The sequence below is a fragment of the Tiliqua scincoides genome, chromosome 4, assembly GCF_035046505.1.
Source record: "Tiliqua scincoides isolate rTilSci1 chromosome 4, rTilSci1.hap2, whole genome shotgun sequence".
Classification (NCBI taxonomy): Eukaryota; Metazoa; Chordata; class Lepidosauria; order Squamata; family Scincidae; genus Tiliqua; species Tiliqua scincoides.
In genome coordinates this window covers 216,969,913-216,991,250 of record NC_089824.1, presented here as the reverse complement: position 1 = coordinate 216,991,250, position 21,338 = coordinate 216,969,913, and the positions used below count along the sequence as shown (strand labels likewise).

Here is a 21,338-nt window from a genome sequence, read left to right as displayed (position 1 = left end):
TCTTCGCTCACAACAGGAGAGGAAACTGAGCGCTTTCCACATGCGCTGCCTCCGACGCATCCTCGGCATCACCTGGCAGGACAAAGTTCCAAACAACACAGTCCTGGAACGTGCTGGAATCCCTAGCATGTATTCACTGCTGAAACAGAGACGCCTGCGTTGGCTTGGTCATGTCGTGAGAATGGATGATGGCCGGATCCCAAAGGATCTCCTCTATGGAGAACTCGTGCAAGGAAAGCGCCCTACAGGTAGACCACAGCTGCGATACAAGGACATCTGCAAGAGGGATCTGAAGGCCTTAGGGATGGACCTCAACAAGTGGGAAACCCTGGCCTCTGAGCGGCCCGCTTGGAGGCAGGCTGTGCAGCATGGCCTTTCCCAGTTTGAAGAGACACTTGGCCAACAGTCTGAGGCTAAGAGGCAAAGAAGGAAGGCCCATAGCCAGGGAGACAGACCAGGGACAGACTGCACTTGCTCCCGGTGTGGAAGGGATTGTCACTCCCGGATTGGCCTTTTCAGCCACACTAGACGCTGTGCCAGAACCACCTTTCAGAGCGCGATACCATAGTCTTTCGAGACTGAAGGTTGCCAATACAAAGTGTGCTGGGCAAAAAATTTTAGATATAATATATCGATAGATGACTGGAAACAAATTTGGAATATAAATATTAAGATAACTAAAGCCGTGTCTTTTAAAGAGAATTTATATAAAATGTTTTATAGATGCTATTTAACTCCAGAGAAATTAGCAAAAATGTATTCTGGGTCATCAAATAAGTGTTGGAAATGTAAAGAGGTTGAAGGAACCTTTTATCATATGTGGTGGACATGTGAAAAAGCAAAGAAATATTGGAAAATGATACATAAATTGTTGCAAGAGATATTGAATTGTGTATTACCATTCAAACCAGAAATATTCCTCCTAAATGTGACATCAGAAATTAAAGACCAATATAAGAAATATCTTATTGTACGTATTGCTACAGCGGAAAGAATATTGTTTGCGCAAAAATGGAAATCTGCAGACGTTCCAGCTAGTGAAAATTTAATAGACAAAATTTATGAAATAGCAGAAATGGAAGATTTAACAGAAAGAATGAAAGAGAGAGATTTAGGTAAGTAAGAAAATATTGGAAGCCTTTTTATGAGCCTTTGGATAGGTAATTTTAGTTAAACAATATTGAGTGTTTAGATAAATCCAAATTTTTAGACTGACAAATATGATAGCTTTTGTATTGTTGACTATTATGCCTTTTTCAGTCCTTTGATTGCTTTTTTTGAATAATGCATGTTGTAATCTATGGCCAATACCCTCATGTGTAACCTGTGTAGTACCAGCCCCAAGTCTAACCCATTTTCCTCACCTGTATCTATAATAAATAAATAAAATACTAATTTTTTAAAAAAGAAATCAATGGACTACATCAAGTTCCAGATCTATTAATAGCTCCCATGTGGCTCTGTGGAGCCTCCCCATCCAGGGACAGTCTATCACAGCATTCCAGCCACTGATGGCTATATAGATAGACCAGTGCTTTTTTTGTAAAAGAAAAGGTGCAGGAACTCACAACTTGTTAATCTTTTATTTATTTATTTATTTTTAAACCATTTTTATTGGAGAAATAAAATCTTTTTTATGTGCTTCCCCCCTAAAGATGAACTTACTTCTGAGTAGACATGCATAGGATTGGGCTGTCAATCTCCACATCCCCCTAGCTACTTTTTCTACACAAGGGGAAAAATACTGTACAGGTGCACTTGTAGCGTGTAGTATGTAGTGTGGCACTACTTCAAGGAGAGGAAGCAGTGAATGGATTCCGAAAAATGGCTTACATGAGTTCCATGTAGTAAAATTACTCTAAGCAACTGTGGGAGTAAGAACAAAAAAGGAATTCTTACACGAGAGGCGTCCTTAGGTGCACATAGAAACAGCTACGTTTGCAAACAAGCGATTAAATATGGTTTAATTCAGGTATCAGAATACTCTGTGTCTTTGGGAAGGCGCTTGGCATGCAATTGTATGTTCTCTGCTGCCCTGAGCAGCTGCTGTGCATTGCTGAAGAGGAGCTGCAAACGCTGGCTGGCAGAGGACATGCTTGTGGGGGAAGGATGAGGAGGATCTCTGGCAAGGCTGGACAGCACGTTGTACACACATAGTATCCCTTTTCACCTGCCCTTAGCATGTGAAAACGGGTGCAGATATATATCTCTGCCAGGATTAAGAGCCCAATCCTAGGTATGTCTACACTAAAGTAAGTCTCATCAATGGAGCTTACTCCCAGGACAGTGCCTAGGATTGCAGCCTAAGAGCCCAATCCTATGCACATCTACTCAGAAGTCCTCTTTAGTGAATGGGGCTTACTGTGGATAGGATGGCGGCCTCAGGGCCCAATCCTGTGCCTGTCTCCTCAGAAGTCAGTCCCATTAGAGTCAATGGGGCTTCCTCCCAGGAAAGTGTGGAGAGGACTGAAGCCTCAGAACCAAAGCCTATGGCTGTCTCCTCAGAAGTCAGTCCCGCTAGAGGCAGTGGGGCTTCCTCCCAGGAAGGTGTGGAGAGGACTGCAGCCTCAAAGCCAAAGCCTATGGCTGTCTCCTCAGAAGTCAATCTCAGTAGAGGCAGTGCCAGCACCTACCCAGCGAATGCCTCTGTTTTGCTCCCCCCCCCCCCCCCGCGTTCCATTAGAAAAAAAGCCCTGGATAGATCTATATCAAGATCTAGCCTGGTGGTTCCCAAACCTTTTAGCACTGGCACCAAATTTTTCAAACAACAATCTGTCTGGACACATCCTTGCAGCCAAAACCTATCCAAGTTTACCTAGAAGTAGATCAACTCTTTTAAAGTAGTTTCCTCCCTAAGACTGAAATTCTCTCTAACTTTCTTAGGTGTAAAAAAGAAAATATACACCTCAGTATTTGTCTCTAAGGAAATATAAATAAGTTTGCACTTTTTTGAAACTGATTTTGATACCATAGTCTTTCGAGACTGAAGGTTGCCAATACAATACTTAAGGATTAAGTGTTTACTGTATAGGATTGCAGCAGTGCAGCACAATTGTATACAATTCAGTATTTCTCAAACTGTGAGTCACGAACCAATTTCAGGTGGGTCCCCAATCATTTCAATATTTTATTTTTATTAAAATATTTTTCAATAATATCAATAATTTTATTTATATTAGACTAGATGCTACTATGGTATGTGACTACATTTGGGAAAATGTTACAGATCTTTACTTTTAACAGGCTACTATGTATAGTCTTTTAACAATGATAGTAAATGGAACTTACTCCTGGGTAAGTATGGGTAAGATTGCAGCCTAGGATTGTTAACAAATTTTGTGCCTGATAATGTCACTTTGTCATGACATCATTTCTGGTGGGTCCTGACAGATTCTCATTCTAAAATGTGGGTCCCAGTGCAGGGCCTCTGAGAGGAATTTTATCAGGGAGAACAAAGTTTCTTTTGGGTCCCTTCCCAAAGGTGGAGAGGGTAAAACGGAGGGGATAGTGGCAACAGCTGGAATAGTCTTTGGAGTCTAGATCTGCTGGACTTCCAGATGCAGAGCCCTGGTCTATCTGCCCATGTGGCATCAGCAGCTTGATACAGTAATATGGAAAACCAAACACACTCCTAAGGACTAAATCCTATCCAATTTCCCAGTGCTGATGCAGCTGTGTCAATGGGGCGTGCACTGCATCCTGTGGTGGGAGGTAGTCACAGACGCCTCTTCAACATATGGGAACATTTGTTCCCTTACCCTGGGCCTGCATTGCAGCTGCACTGGTAGTGGAAAATTGGATAGGATTGGGCCCTAAGTTTCTCTAAAAAATTTTACATATATTAAATCATTGCAAAAAAAGTTAACATCATTTTATTTTGGCTCACACTAGAATGCAAATAATGCTGTGCATAAGAAAACTTGCTTCTACAGCAGCTATGGTCCTGCAACTGTGTCTCTGAACTCCTTTACATTCCTTCAGGTAAGTTGATCCACAAGCAAAGAGCTACTGTAGTTTCCTCTTAGATTTGATACTGTGTGAAGGAGTGTCATGTATGCATTCCTTGACCCAGTGCATATGGCTTGCAGCAGCATCTGCTACCATACCCATAGTAATGCCCCCAGCATCCCACATGGAGTGCTGCAGAGAACTCCAACGATAGGAAGGACTTGGGCTTGCCACATCTCTGGCCTGCTCGGTTTTAGAGCTAAATCTGACCCAGGAAACCAAAGTGAAGGTGTCCAATATGCCTTGCGCCACAAGGACAAAAACTGGCCAATGTGCAAACAGCCTTCAATTCAGTTGACCCCACAGGCTTGCATCCAGGTACAGGGAGGGAACCTGGGAACGCATTTCCATATGCAAGAGAGCGTTTTGTGTATGCATGAGCACTAAGCCCCATAAAGCAGGTGCCCAAAGTGACCTGGTGCCATCCCTGTTGGATGCCAATGCAGAGAAAGCCCTGTCTGTCAGAAAACATCCAGAAGGCAGAAATGATTATGTTATGTCTGGCATTGATTTTGTGCAGTGACTTTATTCATCAATTGTTTTACTCTACAATTTAACTGTGGATGACAGCAACTGTTACCCTGCACATGCCCGATCTCGTCTGATCTCGGAAGCTAAGCAGGGTCAGGCCTGGTTAGTACTTGGATGGGAGACCACCTGGGAATACTGGGTGCTGTAGGCTTATACCATAGTCTTTCGAGACTGAAGGTTGCCAACAACAATAACTGTGGATGTCTAAATGCTGAGACTGCTAAGATATTTGTTTTCATGTTTCACATGATTTAAAATGATAGAATGCTGGCCTTAGCTTGCTGCTCCCTCCCTGGGCCAGGGCTGGCCCAACCATGAGGCCAACTGAAACAGTTGCCTCAGGCAGCAGGTTGGTGGGGAATGCTGATCTCTGCCTACTTCCCTCCACTGTTCCTCCTTCTCCTTTCACTCCCTGGATGGGAGAGAGGGAATGGGGAGAAAGAAGGATGGATGGAGGGAAGGATGGATGGATGGGTGGGGGAGGGAGGGATGGAAGGATGGATGGGAGGGATGGGAGGGATGGGTGGGTGAGGGAGGGATGGGTGGTTGGGTGGGTGGGTGGGGAAGGGATAGATGGGTGGGGGAGGGATGGAGGGTAGAAGGGTGGGGGAGGGAAGGATGGATGGGGAGTGGGAGGGAGGGAGGGATGATGGGGAAAGGGATGGAGGAAAGGATAGATCAGGGAGGGATGGAGGGAAGGCTGGGAGACGGATGAACGAGTCATGTCAGTGGCTGAAGCGCATCCCAGCCCAGCGGCGCGCGGTGCCTGCTGTGCTGGGGAGGTGCAAGGGGGAGCCTCTCCTACCCGGGGGATGGCTGGGCTCCGGGGACCAGATCCCTGCCCGAGTGCGCTGCTGCTGCGGGGTCTGCTGGTCCTTCTCCCTCCCTCCAGCCCCGCGACTGGGGGCCCGGGGGGCAAAAGGGGCAGCGCTCGGCGGCCCCTGCCCGGGAGGCCACTGGGAAAACCCGCAGCCGGCAGCCAGCCCCGCTCGCCCCGCGCTCTTGCCCGGCCCGCCCCTGGAAGCGCCCACCGGGCGGCTGTGGTTGTGATTTGTGAAAAGTGATTGTTTACACTTTCAATATCTGAATCAAAGGTTGAAACGGTTGATAGAAACAGTGTCAACCATTGATTCAGAGACTGAAAGTATAAACAGTCAGAGGTAAACCTGGGTTCAGGAACTCTTATATCAGGATAAGTGATCAATAGAGGTGGGTGAAAATGGTTTTATTTTTTTAGTATGTTCCAAAGTTAGAAGTGAAAAAAGCGGTGTTACGTGTTTTTATTCCAAGGGAACATTTTTACAAATTATAATTATAAATTATAATCACTTTTAAAGTGTACTAGGTAGGTGATATAGTACACCAGTGGTACTCAAACTTTTCTGACCAGTGGCTCCCTTGACCCCCGTGGCTGATCACCATGACTCCCCATCATGTTCCTGAGGGCTGGAAGTGACATCATTAAACAGGAAGTGGCCAGAAATATCAACTATATTAAATATATTAAATATAAGATCATAAGAACAGCCCCACTGGATCAGGCCATAGGCCCATCTAGTCCAGCTTCCTGTATCTCACAGCGGCCCACCAAATGCCCCAGGGAGCACACCAGATAACAAGAGACCTCATCCTGGTGCCCTCCCTTGCATCTGGCATTCTGACATAACCCATTTCTAAATATTATATTTATTATATTATATAATATAATTTAATATAATTATAATTTAATATATATTAATTTATATTAATATATAAATAATATAATTTAATATAATATTATATTTATTATAATATAATATTAAATATATAAACTATATTAATATTAATTATATTAATCATATCATTAATTAAATACAGATCTTAAAATATATTATTAATACACAGCAATATACATGCTTTATAAATGATCAGCTGTTGATCACTGTTGGAGACAGGATACTGGAGTAGGTAGATTTTGTCTAGTCCAGGAGGACTCATTTTTTTAAATTTTGTAAGCATACCAATAGAATTGTTTTATCAAATGAACTTTGTGAACAACCAGTCTGAACAACATTACACACACACACCCCTGTGGACCCCAATCCAACTAGTCATTTCTCCCATTTTCCTTGGATAGAACCCTTTATTAATTGAATGAAATTAAATTTTTCCAGCAGCTGGTGGGGAAAACAAAAATAGACCATGAAAATATGTCAGAGCTGATAAGGGTTTGGTTAGGAAGTTGACTTGTCTCCTATACTAGGAGATGCACAGCTCTAGCCTATGCATGTCTACTCAGAAGTAAGTCCCATTAGAGTCAATGGGGCTTACTCCCAGGAAAGTGTGGATACGATTGGGCTGGCAATCACTTCATCAATGGCTGATAAGTATTCCCTTCAAATAGCAAGATTCATCACTTAAAAAATACAGCCTTTCCTCTTCAGTCAAATAACAAGATTAATAAATCACTTTAAAAACAGTACCCTTTTTCTGCTCCTGGCCAAGTAAAGTGTGTACTTGTCTCTCCCCTCCCCCTTTGCCAACTACATGGAAGCAACTTTAAGAGTTCTGATGACTGGTAAAATAGGAAGCTTTTTATATGGGGAAGGGGAGGAAAGCGGGAAGGTTAGGAGATCGAAAGGGGGGAGTGGAAGAGGGAGGGGGTTGAAAAGAGAGATTTCACTTTGATGAGAAGTGATCCCAGGCTGGGAACTAGGAACCAACCAGACAAGGATCAGCAAGGTTTAAGGACTGCAAGCCAAGCATGCTCAGTACTTGCCAGATGGAGGTTGGAGTCCAAGAGCTTTGGAAACAACATGCAGCCTGGGTGTGGAGGGAGAAGAGGGCCACTCTCGCAGCTGAGCAACTCTTGTTTCTTCTGCTTTAAAAAAAAAAAGCGAAGAGGATGGGCTCCTATGTGACTGTATCACTGTGAGAGGAAATCCCGTGCCTCCCTTTTGAGTTCCTGGCACCTCCCTAAAGAGCCACGCTGCACAGTTTGAATAACACTGTAGTACACCTTTTGCATGCCTCTTTAAGTAATAATTAACAGCAGGGTTATCTTCAGGGAATGAAACTTGCAGCCCATAAGAACATGAATAAAGTTCTGCTGGACCACACCAAAGGCCCATCCACTCCAGCATTCTGATTCCCACAGTGGCCCACCAGCTGTCTCTGGGATGCCTGCAAGCAGGAGAGAAAGGCAGACTTCTCTCTTGTCATTGTTCCCCAGCAACTGGGTATTCAAAGGCATTCTGTTGCTGAAACTAGGAGCACATAGCCATCCTGAGGAGTAGCCATTAACAGACCTGTCTCCTTGAATGTGTCTAGTCCCCCCTTAAAGCCAGCCAAATTAGTGACGTCACCATGTCTTGTGACAAGTTTCCACCAATTAATTATGCGCTGTATGAGCAAGTACTGTACCTCTTTTCATCTGTTCTAAATCTTCTACCAATCAGTTTCAACAATAAGGGGGGGCTCTCGTACATTGCATTGCTTCACTTGATCACTTTCTCTCTAAACCATGCAGAATCTCATCTGAATTATCAATTACACTGGATGGCCGAATGGAAACCAACCTAGATCTTTCTGCTGTCATTGGGAAAGCACTTTACTGCTAAACAAATCTGTTCAGATCATCAGTCAAAATTCAAGTTCCCAGGTTAAACAACTCTGTCAAATCATACATTTTGAAAAGAAGGTACTGTAGGGAAAGTCTATACCAGGAACAGGACTGACACCCTGTTAAGACTGAAGTTTGCTTTATAGCAATTCCACCCTAAAAGGCGGAGTTTGTTGGGAACCTCCTTACATAAGAGTTGATGCTAGGGAGGTTCAGCCCCTATAAGCTAGGTTTCCCTATTTGGAAGCCATACCTTATAGGAGGAAAATATACTGTATATATGTATAAAGCGGAGAACGGATGCTTTGTAACTAAACAGGTAGAAGAACTGAGGTCATAAAAGCATCTGAAAGGTGAAAATGTGTTATTGAGTGAATATGATAGAGGACATTTGTTGAAAATGGTTGCTAATGAGTGCTGAGCCTGTTTTTGGTGAACAACCACATTTTTGAGGGCACTGTGTCAATACCTTGCTGTTTTAGGATGGGACCCTGAAATGATTGTTTAATTCCCTTTTCTAACTCAGGAAATAACATAAACAATATATTTAGTTGTTAGTAGCTTATTGTTCAGCAACAGATGTGAAACAGCAAGCAGTGGAGGGAGCCCTCATACCATAGCTCATGCAAGAGGTCGAACAGTTGGCCATCACAGTGAGAGCAGTTGCATCGGGCCAGTGTGGGCTCCAGCAAATCTCTGGAGGGCCAGAGGCTTATTGGAGACTGGGGGCTCCCTGAGGGCCGCATTGGGAGTCCTTGAGGGCCGCAAGTGGCCCCAGGGCTGGGGTTTGGGCACGCCTGCATTGGGGAACAGTGATCATGCTGCAATCTGTTTTGACATGCACGACAGGGGAAGAATACCGGGCAAATCTCTCACAAAAACCCTTGACTTCCGACAAGCGGACCTCCCTCAAATGAGGAGGCTGGTTAGAAGGAGGTAAAAAGAGTCCAATCTTTCCAGAGTGCATGGAGGCTGCTTAAAACAACAGTAATAGAGGCCCAGCAGAAGTGTATACCTCAAAGGAAGAAGGGCTCGACTAAGTCCAGGAGGGTGCCCTTATGGCTAGCGAGCCAAGTTAGAGAGGCCGTAAAGGGCAAGGAAGCTTCCTTCTGTAAATGGAAGTCTTGCCCTAATGAGAAGAATAAAAAGGAACATAAACTGTGGCAAAAGAAATGTAAGAAGGTGATACGGGAGGCCAAGAGAGACTATGAGGAACACATGGCCAGTAGCATTAAGGGGAATAATAAAAGCTTCTTCAAATAAGTTAGAAGCAGGAAACCCGCCAGAGAAGTGGTTGGCCCTCTGGATGGTGAGGGAGGGAAAGGGGAGATAAAAGGAGACTTAGAGATGGCAGAGAAATTGAATGAGTTCTTTACATCTGTCTTCACGGCAGAAGACCTCGGGCAGATACCGCTGCCCGAACGGCCCCTCCTGACCAAGAAATTAAGTCAGATAGAGGTTAAAAGAGAACATGCTTCAGACCTCATTGATAAATTAAAGATCAATAAGTCACCTGGGCCCTGATGGCATCCACCCAAGAGTTATTAAGGAATTGAAGAATGAAGTTGCTGATCTCTTGACTAAACTATGCAACTTGTCCCTCAAAACGGCCACAGTTCCAGAGGATTGGAGGATAGCAAATGTCATACCAATCTTTAAAAAGCGAAAGGGGGGGGGGACCTGGGAAACTATAGGCCGGTCAGCCTAACATCTATACTGGGTAAGATGGTGGAATGCCTCATCAAACATAGAATCTCAAAACACATAGACGAACAGGCCTTGCTGAGGGAGAATCAGCATGGTTTCTGTAAGGGTAAGTCTTGCCTCATGAACCTTATAGAATTATTTGAAAAGGTCAACAGACATGTGGATGCGGGAGAACCTGTAGACATTATATATCTGGAATTTCAGAAGGTGTTCGACACAGTCCCTCACCAAAGGCTACTGAAAAAACTCCACAGTCAGGGAATTAGAGGGCAGGTCCTCTCCTGGACTGAGACCTGGTTGAAGACCAGGAAACAGAGAGTGGGTGTCAATGGGCAATTTTCACAATGAAGAGGTGAAAAGCGGTGTGCCCCAAGGATCTGTCCTGGGACTGGTGCTCTTCAACCTCTTCATAAATGACTTGGAGACAGGGTGAGCAGTGAGGTGGCTAAGTTTGCAGACGACACCAAACTTTTCCGAGTGGTGAAGACCAGAAGTGATTGTGAGGAGCTCCAGAAGGATCTCTCCAAACTGGCAGAATGGGCAGCAAAATGGCAGATGTGTTTCAATGTAAGTAAGTGTAAAGTTATGCACATTGGGGCAAAAAATCAAAACTTCACATAAAGGCTAATGGGGTCTGAGCTGTCTGTGACAGATCAGGAGAGAGATCTTGGGGTGGTGGTGATGAAAGCATTGACCCAATGTGCGGTGGCAGTGAAGAAGGCCAATTCTATGCTTGGGATCATTAGAAAAGGTTTTGAGAACAAAACGGCTAATATTATAATGCCGTTGTACAAATCGATGGTAAGGCCACACCTGGAGTATTGTGTCCAGTTCTGGTCACCACATCTCAAAAAGGACATAGTGGAAATAGAAAAGGTGCAAAAGAGAGTGACTAAGATGATTACTGGGCTGGGGCACCTTCCTTATGAGGAAAGGCTACGGCGTTTGGGCCTCTTCAGCCTAGAAAAGAGACGCCTGAGGGGGGAAATGATTGAGACATACAAAATTATGCATGGGAAGGATAAAGTGGATAGAGAGATGCTCTTTACACTCTCACATAACACCAGAACCAGGGGACATCCACTCAGATTGAGTGTTGGGAGAGTTAGGACAGACAAAAGAAAATATTTCTTTACTCGGCATGTGGTCGGTCTGTGGAACTCCTTGTCATAGGATGTTGTGACGGCATCTGGCCTGGATGCCTTTAAAAGGGGATTGGACAAGTTTCTGGAGGAAAATTCCATTACGGGTTACAAGCCATGATGTGTATGTGCAACCTCCTGATTTTAGAAATGGGCTATGTCAGAATGCCAGATGCAGGGGAGGGCACCAGGATGCAGGTCTCTAGTTGTCTTGTGTGCTCCCTTGGCATTTGGTGGGCCACTGTGAGATACAGGAGGCTGGACCAGAGGGCCTGATCCAGCGGGGCCTCTTTGCAGCACAGGGCCTTTCCCAGCCACTGGAAGGAGGAGGCTCTTCCTGGGGTGCCTGCTTGTTTGTGCGAATAAGTGAGAGCCGGTGTCACGCCTGTCTACTCAGAAGCAGGGCCATTAGAGTCAATCAGGCTTCCTCCCAGGAACGCGGAGGGGGCTAGGCTGCCCTGGAGTCCTCCTTCTGAAGGCTCCAAGGCGCCCTGTGGAGGGAACGGATCTGCTCAGGACGAGGGAGGCAAGCTGCGCGCGGTGTTCCTCACTGTGGGTCAGGACCCACCAGGTGGGTCATGTGCCAGGCAAGTGGCGTAGCTGGGCAGGGGAGGCGAGAGTGGGGGCCGGGGCGGGCGCCGCTCTGCACACGGAGGCTTCTCCCGGCGTCCCTGGGCGAGGGCCCTCCTGCGCTGGGAGGACTCCGAGCCCGGGGCGCGTTCCCCAGGGAGAACTACGAGGCAGCGAGTCTAGCTGCGCTGCACGCCGGCGCTGGCGGCGGCTGCCCGGGTGGTCGCGGGGCGGAGCCTCCGGGGGCGGGACCTGCGTCTCCGGGAGATGGTGGGCAGGGCGAAAGGCTCAGGGTCAGAAACAGACCTGCAGACATTCTGGTGCTCAAGTGCGGTGGCGTAGCCGGAGGGGGGGCCGAGCAGCCCCTCCCTTTCGGAGCCATTCCCGGCGGGGGGGGGCAAAACGGAGCCGCAGGGAGGGAGGGGAGCTGCGCCCCCCTCCGGCGACGGCACCGTTCAAATGATCTTGGGTCTGCTGAAGCACGAGGAGCTGTGGATGGAGCTCTGACTGACACTACCGCCGTCCAGGGGAAAGCTTCACCGGGACCCACTTTTTAGAATGAGAATCTGTCAGGACCCACCAGAAGTGACGTCATGGTCGGGAGTGACCAGCGGGACAATTTTGTGACAATCCAGACTAATTCTACACACACTTGGAGCCCAATCCTATCCACACTTTCCTGGGAGTAAGACCCATTTACCATAAAGGAATTTACTTCTGAGTAGACCTGCATAGGATTGCGCTGTTACCAAGAGGAAACCCCGTTGATATCATTGTTAAAAGCACAGAGTAACCTGTTAAGAGGACAGGTCTGTGATTTCCCCAGATGCAGTCACACACATCAAGTCTAATCTATGAAGATACTGAAATGAATGGGGGCCGACCTGAAACTGACTTGCGACCCACCTAGTGGGGCCCGACCCACAGTTTGAGAAATAATGCTGATGTGTTTGTAGTATAATGTTTTGATGTGTGACTTAAAGATTCAAGCAACATCCTAAATTATGTTTTAATTATTATTATTATTATTATAAAATTGTACTAAATATTGAATATCAATAGTTCATTAACTATTTTATTCAGTGTTAATGTTATTAAATATAAAAAGATATTATACTATATCTTAAAGAATAAGATAAATGTGTAGTGCTGGCGCGGACGCTCTGCGCGGCTCTCAGAGGCTGTTGCTGCGCCTGGCACAGGCATCAGAGGAGGCACCGCTTCCAATGGCTCCCTGTAGCTCCCACTGGGCAAGGGATGAATGAACTGACCGCCCGCGCAGGCGCGTGTGCCTCTTCCCATCCTGAGGGGTGTGTCTGTGGGAGGTCGCTTTAGCCCCGCCCTCCTCTGGAAGTCTGCGGCAGGAGTGAGTGCGCTTGCGCTTACCCCCTGTGCGCGCAAGGCGGAGTCCTCCCAAGTGCCACTGAGTGGTGGGATAGAGCAGCGCCGCTTTCCACTGAGTTTTGAGAGTGGGGTAGAGCGGCCTCGCCCCTCTCCCTCGCGCATGCGCGCAGCATTGGCCGCCATTTTGACTGCGAGTTCCACACAGGGCTGGAGGCGGGCGGAGCAACAAGTCTCCCGCCCAGCGCTGAGCAGAAGCCGTGAGGAGCCGAGAAGGAGGAAATGGCGGCGGCAGCGGCAGCGGCAGCAGCTGGCGCTCCGAGGCTCGGCTAAGGCGCGAGGGCCTCGGAAGGCGGCGACCACCCGCCCCTTCCCCCCGTGGTGAGTGAGGGGAGCGCGGCGGGCGAGCCTGGGGTCACGGGGGCGGCGCTGCCGGGCGAGGGGCGGCTGGGCCTGTCTACTCAGAAGCCAGTGGGGCCTCCTCCCAGGCGAGGACGGCAGCCTCAGGGCCCAATCGCCCGCCCTCTCAGAAGCAGCCCCATTGTAGTCAGTGGGCTTACTCCCAGGAAAGAGTGGCACCTTCAGAGCCCAGTGCTGTGCGTGCCTACTTGGGAATAAGCCGCATTAGAGTCAGTGGGGCCTACTCCCAGGTGAGCGTGGCTGGGAGTGCCCTCCCAGGGTCCAATCCTGTGCGTGCCTACTCAGAAGTAAGCCCCATTAGAGTCAACGGGACTTACTTCCAGGCGAGCCCGGCAGCCCCCTGTGGTTCTTCGAGGCCGGGCCTTCCTGTCCCTTCCCCTCCTCTGGCAAGCCTAGCCCAGCCGCCCCCAAACCAGGTGACCCCATAATGAGTGACATCAAAATAGGCCTCGTGATGATGTCACGAGAAGGTTTCCCGGAGTTGCTCTGCTTGGGCTGGTAGAGACGAGGGGCTCCCTGGCTGGAGGGGAGAGGAGAGTCTGCACAGGCCTCTTCACAGGGTAGGTTGGTGCTTCCTATGTTTGTGTTCCTAGCAGTGGTGTAGCTGCAGGGAGTGAAGCACTAAGTCTTGCAGGGAGCCTCCCCCTCCCCTTCGGAGCTGGTGGGGGGTAGGGGAGCAACAGGGAGGCAAATGTTCTTTTTCCCTGTTGCACAACAACACAGCCAGGAAACATCCACGAAAAGGGAGAGTTTAGAACAGACAAAAAATGTCTTTACCCACGATTAGTCTGTGGAACTCCTTGCCACAGGATGTGGTTATGGCTTCTGGGCTGGATGTCTTTGAAGGGGTAATTGGATAGATCTATGGGGAAAAAGTCCATCGCAGGTTACAGGCTGTGATGGGTATGTGCAACCTCCTGGTTGTAGAGGCAGGCTACTTCAGAATGCCAGGTGCAAGGGAGGGCACCAGGATGCAGGTCTCTTGTTGGCTTGTGTGCTCCCTGAGGCATCTGGTGGGCCACTGTGAGATGCAGGAAGCTAAACTAGATGGGTCTTTGGCCTGATCCAGCAGGGCTCTTCTTATGATGTTATGCCCCCCAGCTATGCCTTGCCTCTGTTTTGCTCCCCCCCTGCGCAGAATGGCTCAGAAGGGAAGGGGCACACTGTGGTGAGGCTCCCTGCAAAACCTAGTGCTTTCTCCCCCTCTAGCTACACCACTAATTCCTAACTTCCTAGTATTAGGCTGAGGCTGATGGATTTTCTCACTGTCCTGTACTCTTAAGTGGAGGGGAGGGATAGGAAAGGAATTTACTTGTACTCATTGTGCCTTAAAATTCTTCTTTTAGCAACGTATCATGATATTCAGGTCACTTAGAGCAGTGGTCTTCAACCTTTTCCATGCCACGACTCCCCAAAATAAGAAATAAAGTATGAGACTGGGGAAGCACTGCCAATTCTGCCCCCACCTTCTGGGACCCTATCTGCCACTTGCCCTATTTCCCCTCCCACTTGTGTTTTTACAACAACCCTGTGAGGTAGCAGCCTGAGCAGGGCAGGCATTAGGGGCTGTGGAGCAAGAAAACAAGAAGAGACTGCTGGATTATATAAAGAACTCAGTTTTGATGAGGCAGTACCCTCTCTTGCACAGGCTTGGAAAGGTTGCTGCGACTCACCCCCTTGCCCAAGAGGCTTTGCAATTCCATTGGGGTCATTACCCACAGGTTGAAGAACACTGATTTACAGTAATCTTTTTCTTAGCATTACTTTCACTGTGCTAGCTGTTTTTCTTCTTGGGGAAGCATTAAACTGAAGTTTGTGATTTTAATTATGTGTTGGCAAGGGTAGTTTTGATCATGTTCCAGATCTTGTTTCTCCTGAGACTTTATGCAGCTGTATAACTAGTTTTGCTCAACTGAACTGTTGTGTAATTTTGTTTTCTTCTCCACTGAATTGGTTGCTCAGTTGCCATTAACTCTACTTCCCCCCTTACTTGCCCTTTTTACCATTGGTAAAACTTGTTTTCACTAGTTAGCAATTAAAAGTATTGCCTCCTCTGAGTAACTGCCACTTTTGTGTAATTGTTACAGATTCATTTTGCTCTTGGGGCAAATCAGAAATGGTTTGCACTTAATCTATACTCACTATCATAATTTTATATATTTAGGAGTTGATGAAACTTAGGACTCTATTTTTGCCCAAAATATATTGAATAATATATTATTGTGAAAATTACAAGGTATTTCAGTCATAGCATGGTTAAAATGAGTTCTATCATATACATAAAGATTTTGAAAGAGTAAATCTTTCCCAACACATTGTGAATGTTGTTTGTTTGATGCTGAAGTACTTGATTGGAGAGATACTAGTATTTAGGTAGCAAACAGCTCAATCCTGTACATATGTGGCAGAACTTTGTATACTTGAACCCAATACATTTGGCAGTATGTCTCAGTGGGACTTGCTCTTAGATAAGGGTGTATAAGGCCCAATCCTGTCCTGCTTTCCAGCACCAGTGCAGCCCCAGGTGAGGGAACAAATGTTTCCTTATCTTGAGGAGGTCTCCATTCCCATTGCAGGGATGCTGTGCACACCCCTTTGGCACTGCTGCATCAAAACTGAAAAGTTGAATAGAATTGGGCCCTAAGATTGCAGTCTGTGTTTGCTGTTCTTTGTACTGTATTTGCCAATGTGATAGACCAGTGGTTCCCAAACTTTTAAGCACCAGGACCCACTTTTAAAAACAGCACTCAATCAGAATTCACCTAGGTTTACCACACTTTCAAAAAAAGGGGAGGAAGAAAGAAGTAATATTTATTTATTTATAAGTTAGCATGACCAGAAAAGACACTCAGACTTTCTCTCTATATTTACACATGCTTGCAAAGTGCAGGAGCTCAGCTCTTTGTAGGCTAATTAGCAACTACAGTGTCTGATTTTTGAATAACTTCAGGGCTTGAGTCAATTAGTAATCTGATCTTTCCATCACCCTTTGGCAACCTGCCCAAAATAAGGTCCACCACTGAGTTCCAACCCACAGTTTGAGAACCAATGTCAGGTGGATTGTAGATTTGATTAGTCTGAAAGACTCTATCTGTATATAATGTGACTCTTACTTCAAAATAGTACATATTTTTTCACAACACAAGACACAAGTTTCTTTGTAGAATGTCCACACTATGTGTTTTAAATGGCGATTTATTTTTTTTAATTGTTCAAATTAGCTCTGCAATTATATCAGAAAACAAATGATTATTTTAGTTACCCAGATGATTTTAAACAAATATTTGTGAAGACATTGGAAACTGAACAATCTAAAGTTTAAGAGGTTAATCATGAATATATGGAGGATTTTCTTACCTTCCTCTATTAGGAGAACCATCATCACCAGGCAGACATTTTAAATTTTTATGTACATAAGCATTGTTTAGTTACTTATTCTGGAGTTTTGTTCTTTCACCAGCAAACGTATGTCATTTTTAACAAGCATATGGAGTTATTTTTTTAAAAAGTAAATGCAAGTTTTTTTCAGATATTTTAAAATCAAGTTTATTTTTAAACGTTGCATACACACAACAGGGATCAAACGTGTACACTTGTGGGCTAAATGACTTCCTCCAGTTGGTGATGTAACTTCCTTTAAAACTTTGTCAGCAAATATATTTCTTGAATGGTGCAGCCTTAACTTTAAAACTTGTAGTAGACATTATAGACACTCATGTCATAGCCAATTCTTCTTTTTAGCGGTTAGAGGCTGACCCTGGTTGTGATCGTATTTGCAAGAAAATTGTCTGCTTTTTTGTCTTTAATGCCTGCAATTTAGCTCTGTCATTGTGTATTTTGGTTTTTAAAATCTCACTCAATTCTTTTCAAATGTCATGAGCATTAAAAATGTTATTTCCATGCACCTTGTTCAAGGCTATGGGAATATGCTTCAGGATATGCTTCAGCAGCTGTTCCACATGACTCTTTAAGCCCAATATTGAGAACATTGGTTGTAATAATAACATTGGTTGTAATAATGCCATCTATTTTTCATGATTTTGTTCACAAACATTGAGTGTTAGGACAGACAGAAGAAAATTTCTTTACCCAGCATGTAATTAGTCTGTTGAACTCTGCCACATGAAAGTGATGGCATCTTGCCTAGATGCCTTTAAGAGGGGATTGGACAGATTTCTAGAGGAAGAGTCCATCATGGGTTAGAAGCCATGATGTTTATGTACAACCTCCTGATTTTAGAAGTGGGCTGCCTCAGAATGCCAGATGCAAGGGAGTGCACCAGGATGCAGGTCTCTTGTTGTCTTGTGTGCTCCCTGAAGCATTTAGTGAGCCACTGTGAGACACAGGAAGCTGAACTAGATGGGCCTATGGCCTTTTCTTATTCTAATAAGAATATGTTCTTATTAGATTAGGCCAATTCTTGTTCAAAACAGTGCACTAGTGAGTTCCATTTGCATGTCCTGTGGGAGAATTACCTTGGTTTTTCCCACTTTCTTAAGTGCACCTGCTGCACAGTGGTTATTATGGAAGTATTTTGTCATTTCAACAACATTAACCTTTATTTCCAGAGCACTGGAGTCTTGGTCAAGAGATGCATCAAATGGAGTTATGAGTATTAGCTTGGAATTTTCATCCAGATTTTTTCTCATCTTGATTATATTTGCAGCATTATCTGTGACCAAGTCACATACAGTGCTAGAAATCTAAATATTTTGTCACACAGCAGAATTCTGACAAGAAGTAGCAGTAAAAGCGATGTGTGGATTTACTGACATTTCAGTTGTTTCTAAGGATGACAGTCTCTTCTCTGTTGTAACACAAATGCCTACTATGGTGTCATTATGGACATGGCTCCAACCATCAAGACTTAGGCTAATAATTTCCCCTTTAGACTCTGTGCACTGTTCAGTTTTGCTCTCATAAACTTCATTTAGTAAGTTTCCAATGACATCTGCTCTGCTAGGTAGACTGGTCATATTCATTTTTTAGTTTAGTGCTTTATATAGCACCTTAAATCCCAACAAATTTATTTCAACGTTTTCTGATGAAATGGTTGTATAGTTCAGAAACACGTTTACTGAAATAAATGTTAGTCTTTAAGGTGCCTCAAGACTCCTCATTGTTTTTTGTTGTCAGGGAGATGTAGGCTTTTCAGGCTGACATCTTTTTAAAGTGCTATGTATAACTTAATCACAGAGGCAGTAGAATGAGCAAAATGTCATGTGACTTCGGGATACTATTTTATTTAAAAATATTTTTCTTTTCTTCCACCTAAAATTGACTCACAGACACAATTAAAAATGATCAAAACCGCAAACATCAAAACATAAGCAGAAAAATAGCACCAACCAAAGCAAACATGAACAAAGCAGCTTAGTTTAATCCAAATGCCTGGATTGAATAAGGTTGGAACAATGCCTTATCTCAGTGGTCTTAAACCTTTTTCATGCGATCACCCTAATATATAAAAAATAAAGGATAAGACTGGCAACTCACCGTTGATCCCATCTGCCCACCCTGCCCCATCACCTGCCCCCGTTCTGCCCTCCGTTCATGCTTACGAAATATTTTCATTAGAGGGAACAGCAAAAGTTACCAGCTCTTGTGAAAGCTATTTCAGCACAATTGCTAAGAACCTGTGCAGAACAAGGGGTACGCTTGATGCCTCCCCCTTTACCTGGTGCTGCTCTAATCTAGTGGTCTTCAACCTTTTTTGTTCCTGTAAGTTGCCGCCTCCTCACAGCTGAGCTGGGGTCCTCCTTACAACTGGGGTAGGGATCCCAAGGTTGAAGAACACTGCTTTATCTTAAATTTGTGTTAATTGCTAGCTCCATAGTTTAAAGAGTTCCATGCTTCCCTTATTATATTGTGACACTTCTTGTCTTTCAGTTTCTCCTATTTCAGTTGGAGTATCTCTGTGTGTTTCTGGAATTGCCTTTCTTTTGACAAGCACTATACATAATGTTTTAATATGACAAACTTTGTTGTGGCTTGATTAAATGTTTAGACTGATCCCCAGAGGCCTTTCTGTTGTCTGACATTTCACAAATACAGATTGAGTCTATGGCAAAAATAAAACCAAATCCATTTTAAAAAACAATGTCCCTTTGCTAGGTGATTTAAAAACAGCCTTGCTGACCTTTGTGATGTAAGAAAGAGTCATTAGGCAGACAATCCATCAGCCAGTCTCTCTTCAGGCTTCACTCCCAGCCAGCCACCCCTCCTTCACCAATGCAAAGTGATTATATTTTTCACCTGCTGGAGGAAAGGGAGGGGTCTGAACTGAACTTGGACTGAAGCTGTTCTAAGTGCCTGGGAAAAGAATGATTGAAGGATTGTCAGCCTGCTGCCCTCCTATTAATAAGGCTATTGTTAAATGACTTTTTTCCTTTGATTGAAAGGGCCCTTATCACTTTGAGATAAAACTGCAGGTAAAAAAATCTGTGGATAATTAGGTTATACCTGTACTATTGTCAACTATTGTGTAATAATTGTGTACTATTTTATTTTTAATAAGTATAAACACATTAGTTTAACATAAGGCTTAAAGAATGGACTTTCTAGGTGATGAACTGTGAGTGTAATCAAGTCTATCACCTTTGGTAGAATTGGTCTAAGTAGAGACTCCATTAGTTCCTTGTGTATAATCTTCTTCATTGTTGACTGTTCCTTCTGTAGTAGATTCTATTTGACAGTCTTTTTGTCTTTAGGATTATGTGATATCTTAGCATGTCGTATTGGATCAGCGACATGAATTCAGAATTTCATAACATTATAGGTTTTGATCTTTCTGCTGTCATTTCCTTGGGAAAAGCTAATTGCTCCTTTCCTTCTTTAGGTTAATGATGCTCCTGTTAGTTTCTTGGTATTAACAGTAATCACATGTACAGGTGTGTGCCACTTTGCGACGTTCTGGCTTATGCTGGGATCACATAACTGACGACCACGTGTGGTCACGTGGTCGTCATGGCACACACCCCAACCCTCAGAAAGTGAGGGGTACCCTGCTTCTCTCCCCTCCAGAGGGTTGTCTGAGCCTCCAAGAGGCAGCGCACACCCGTGTGCTGCCTCTGCAAGGCTCAGACTGAGGGAAATCACATCTCTCACATGATTTTTGGTTTCCTCTGTGAAACCAGAAGTTGCCTGAGATGCAATTTCCCTCAGTCTGAGCTGAGCAGAGGCAGTGTGCAGTTGTGTGCTGTCTCTGGGAAGCTCAGATGACCCTACAGAGGGGAGGGGATGGGAGCAGAGCATCCCCTTCCCTGCAGAGGGTTCAGGTTGCCGTCAAGTGCCGCTTGACTACAGGAATTGCAGTCCCGGTCCCTCTCACTAAATGGTGCACGACTGTAGTTTGACATCTGTCAAATATTCTCCATCAATTTATTTCTTTCCCTATCTTTTTCATTTTTATAGTGTATAAGCTTCGTGTATAGCAAATAAGCTTCTTTTGTCTGCCTTTATAATAATTATCATGTGGTTTACTCATGTGTAGTAGTAATTATAGCAATATTTATATATTGATATTGACTTCTGATGGCTTTAGCTGTTGGTTTAAAATATAACATCTAAGCTAAATATTAGTATTAGTTCAAGGTTTGCAGTTCAAGAACACCTGTTTCAACTTTTTTGTTTTTACTTTCTTGAATGGATTCTAGAGATAATGAACACTATTGAAGAAACTGAGAAAAAATAGTGTTCTGTATCTGATTATTTGTTGATGATCAGTTGATATTCCTTAAATGTCTCATTGATATTGGAGGCTGTCACCAGCCAGCATGGGGCAAAGAGGAGTTTTGTGGTCTGCAGAATGCTTGTGGCAGAGAACCATTTGAAAGCTGGAATGTAGCCAACAGGGGAGACAGGTACGAGTAGGCTGTGTAACAGGAGCCTTAAATTCAAATGTATCAAAAGAACCAGACTCTCCTCCCAGTAGATTACGTGGGGTCACATGCAAACGTTTCACTGAACATTTGCCTATCTTGTTGAGGATGGTGGTAGGACTGGGAATACTCTAAATA

General features: G+C 44.8%; 1 protein-coding gene and 1 pseudogene across 2 annotated transcripts in view; both read left to right on the top strand.

The window, feature by feature from the left end:
* Positions 1–4,570: 4,570 nt before the first annotated feature.
* On the top strand, positions 4,571–4,690 carry LOC136649850 (5S ribosomal RNA; annotated as a pseudogene).
* Positions 4,691–13,117: 8,427 nt separating this feature from the next.
* Positions 13,118–21,338, top strand: part of DIDO1 (death inducer-obliterator 1) — a 78,855-nt gene continuing 70,634 nt past the window's right edge. The window contains exon 1 of one of the 2 annotated variants that reach the window (XM_066626269.1): positions 13,118–13,281. The gene's annotated coding sequence lies outside the window, so the exon portion shown is untranslated. The remainder of the gene's footprint in view (positions 13,282–21,338) is intronic. The other variant, XM_066626268.1, reaches the window with a different exon arrangement.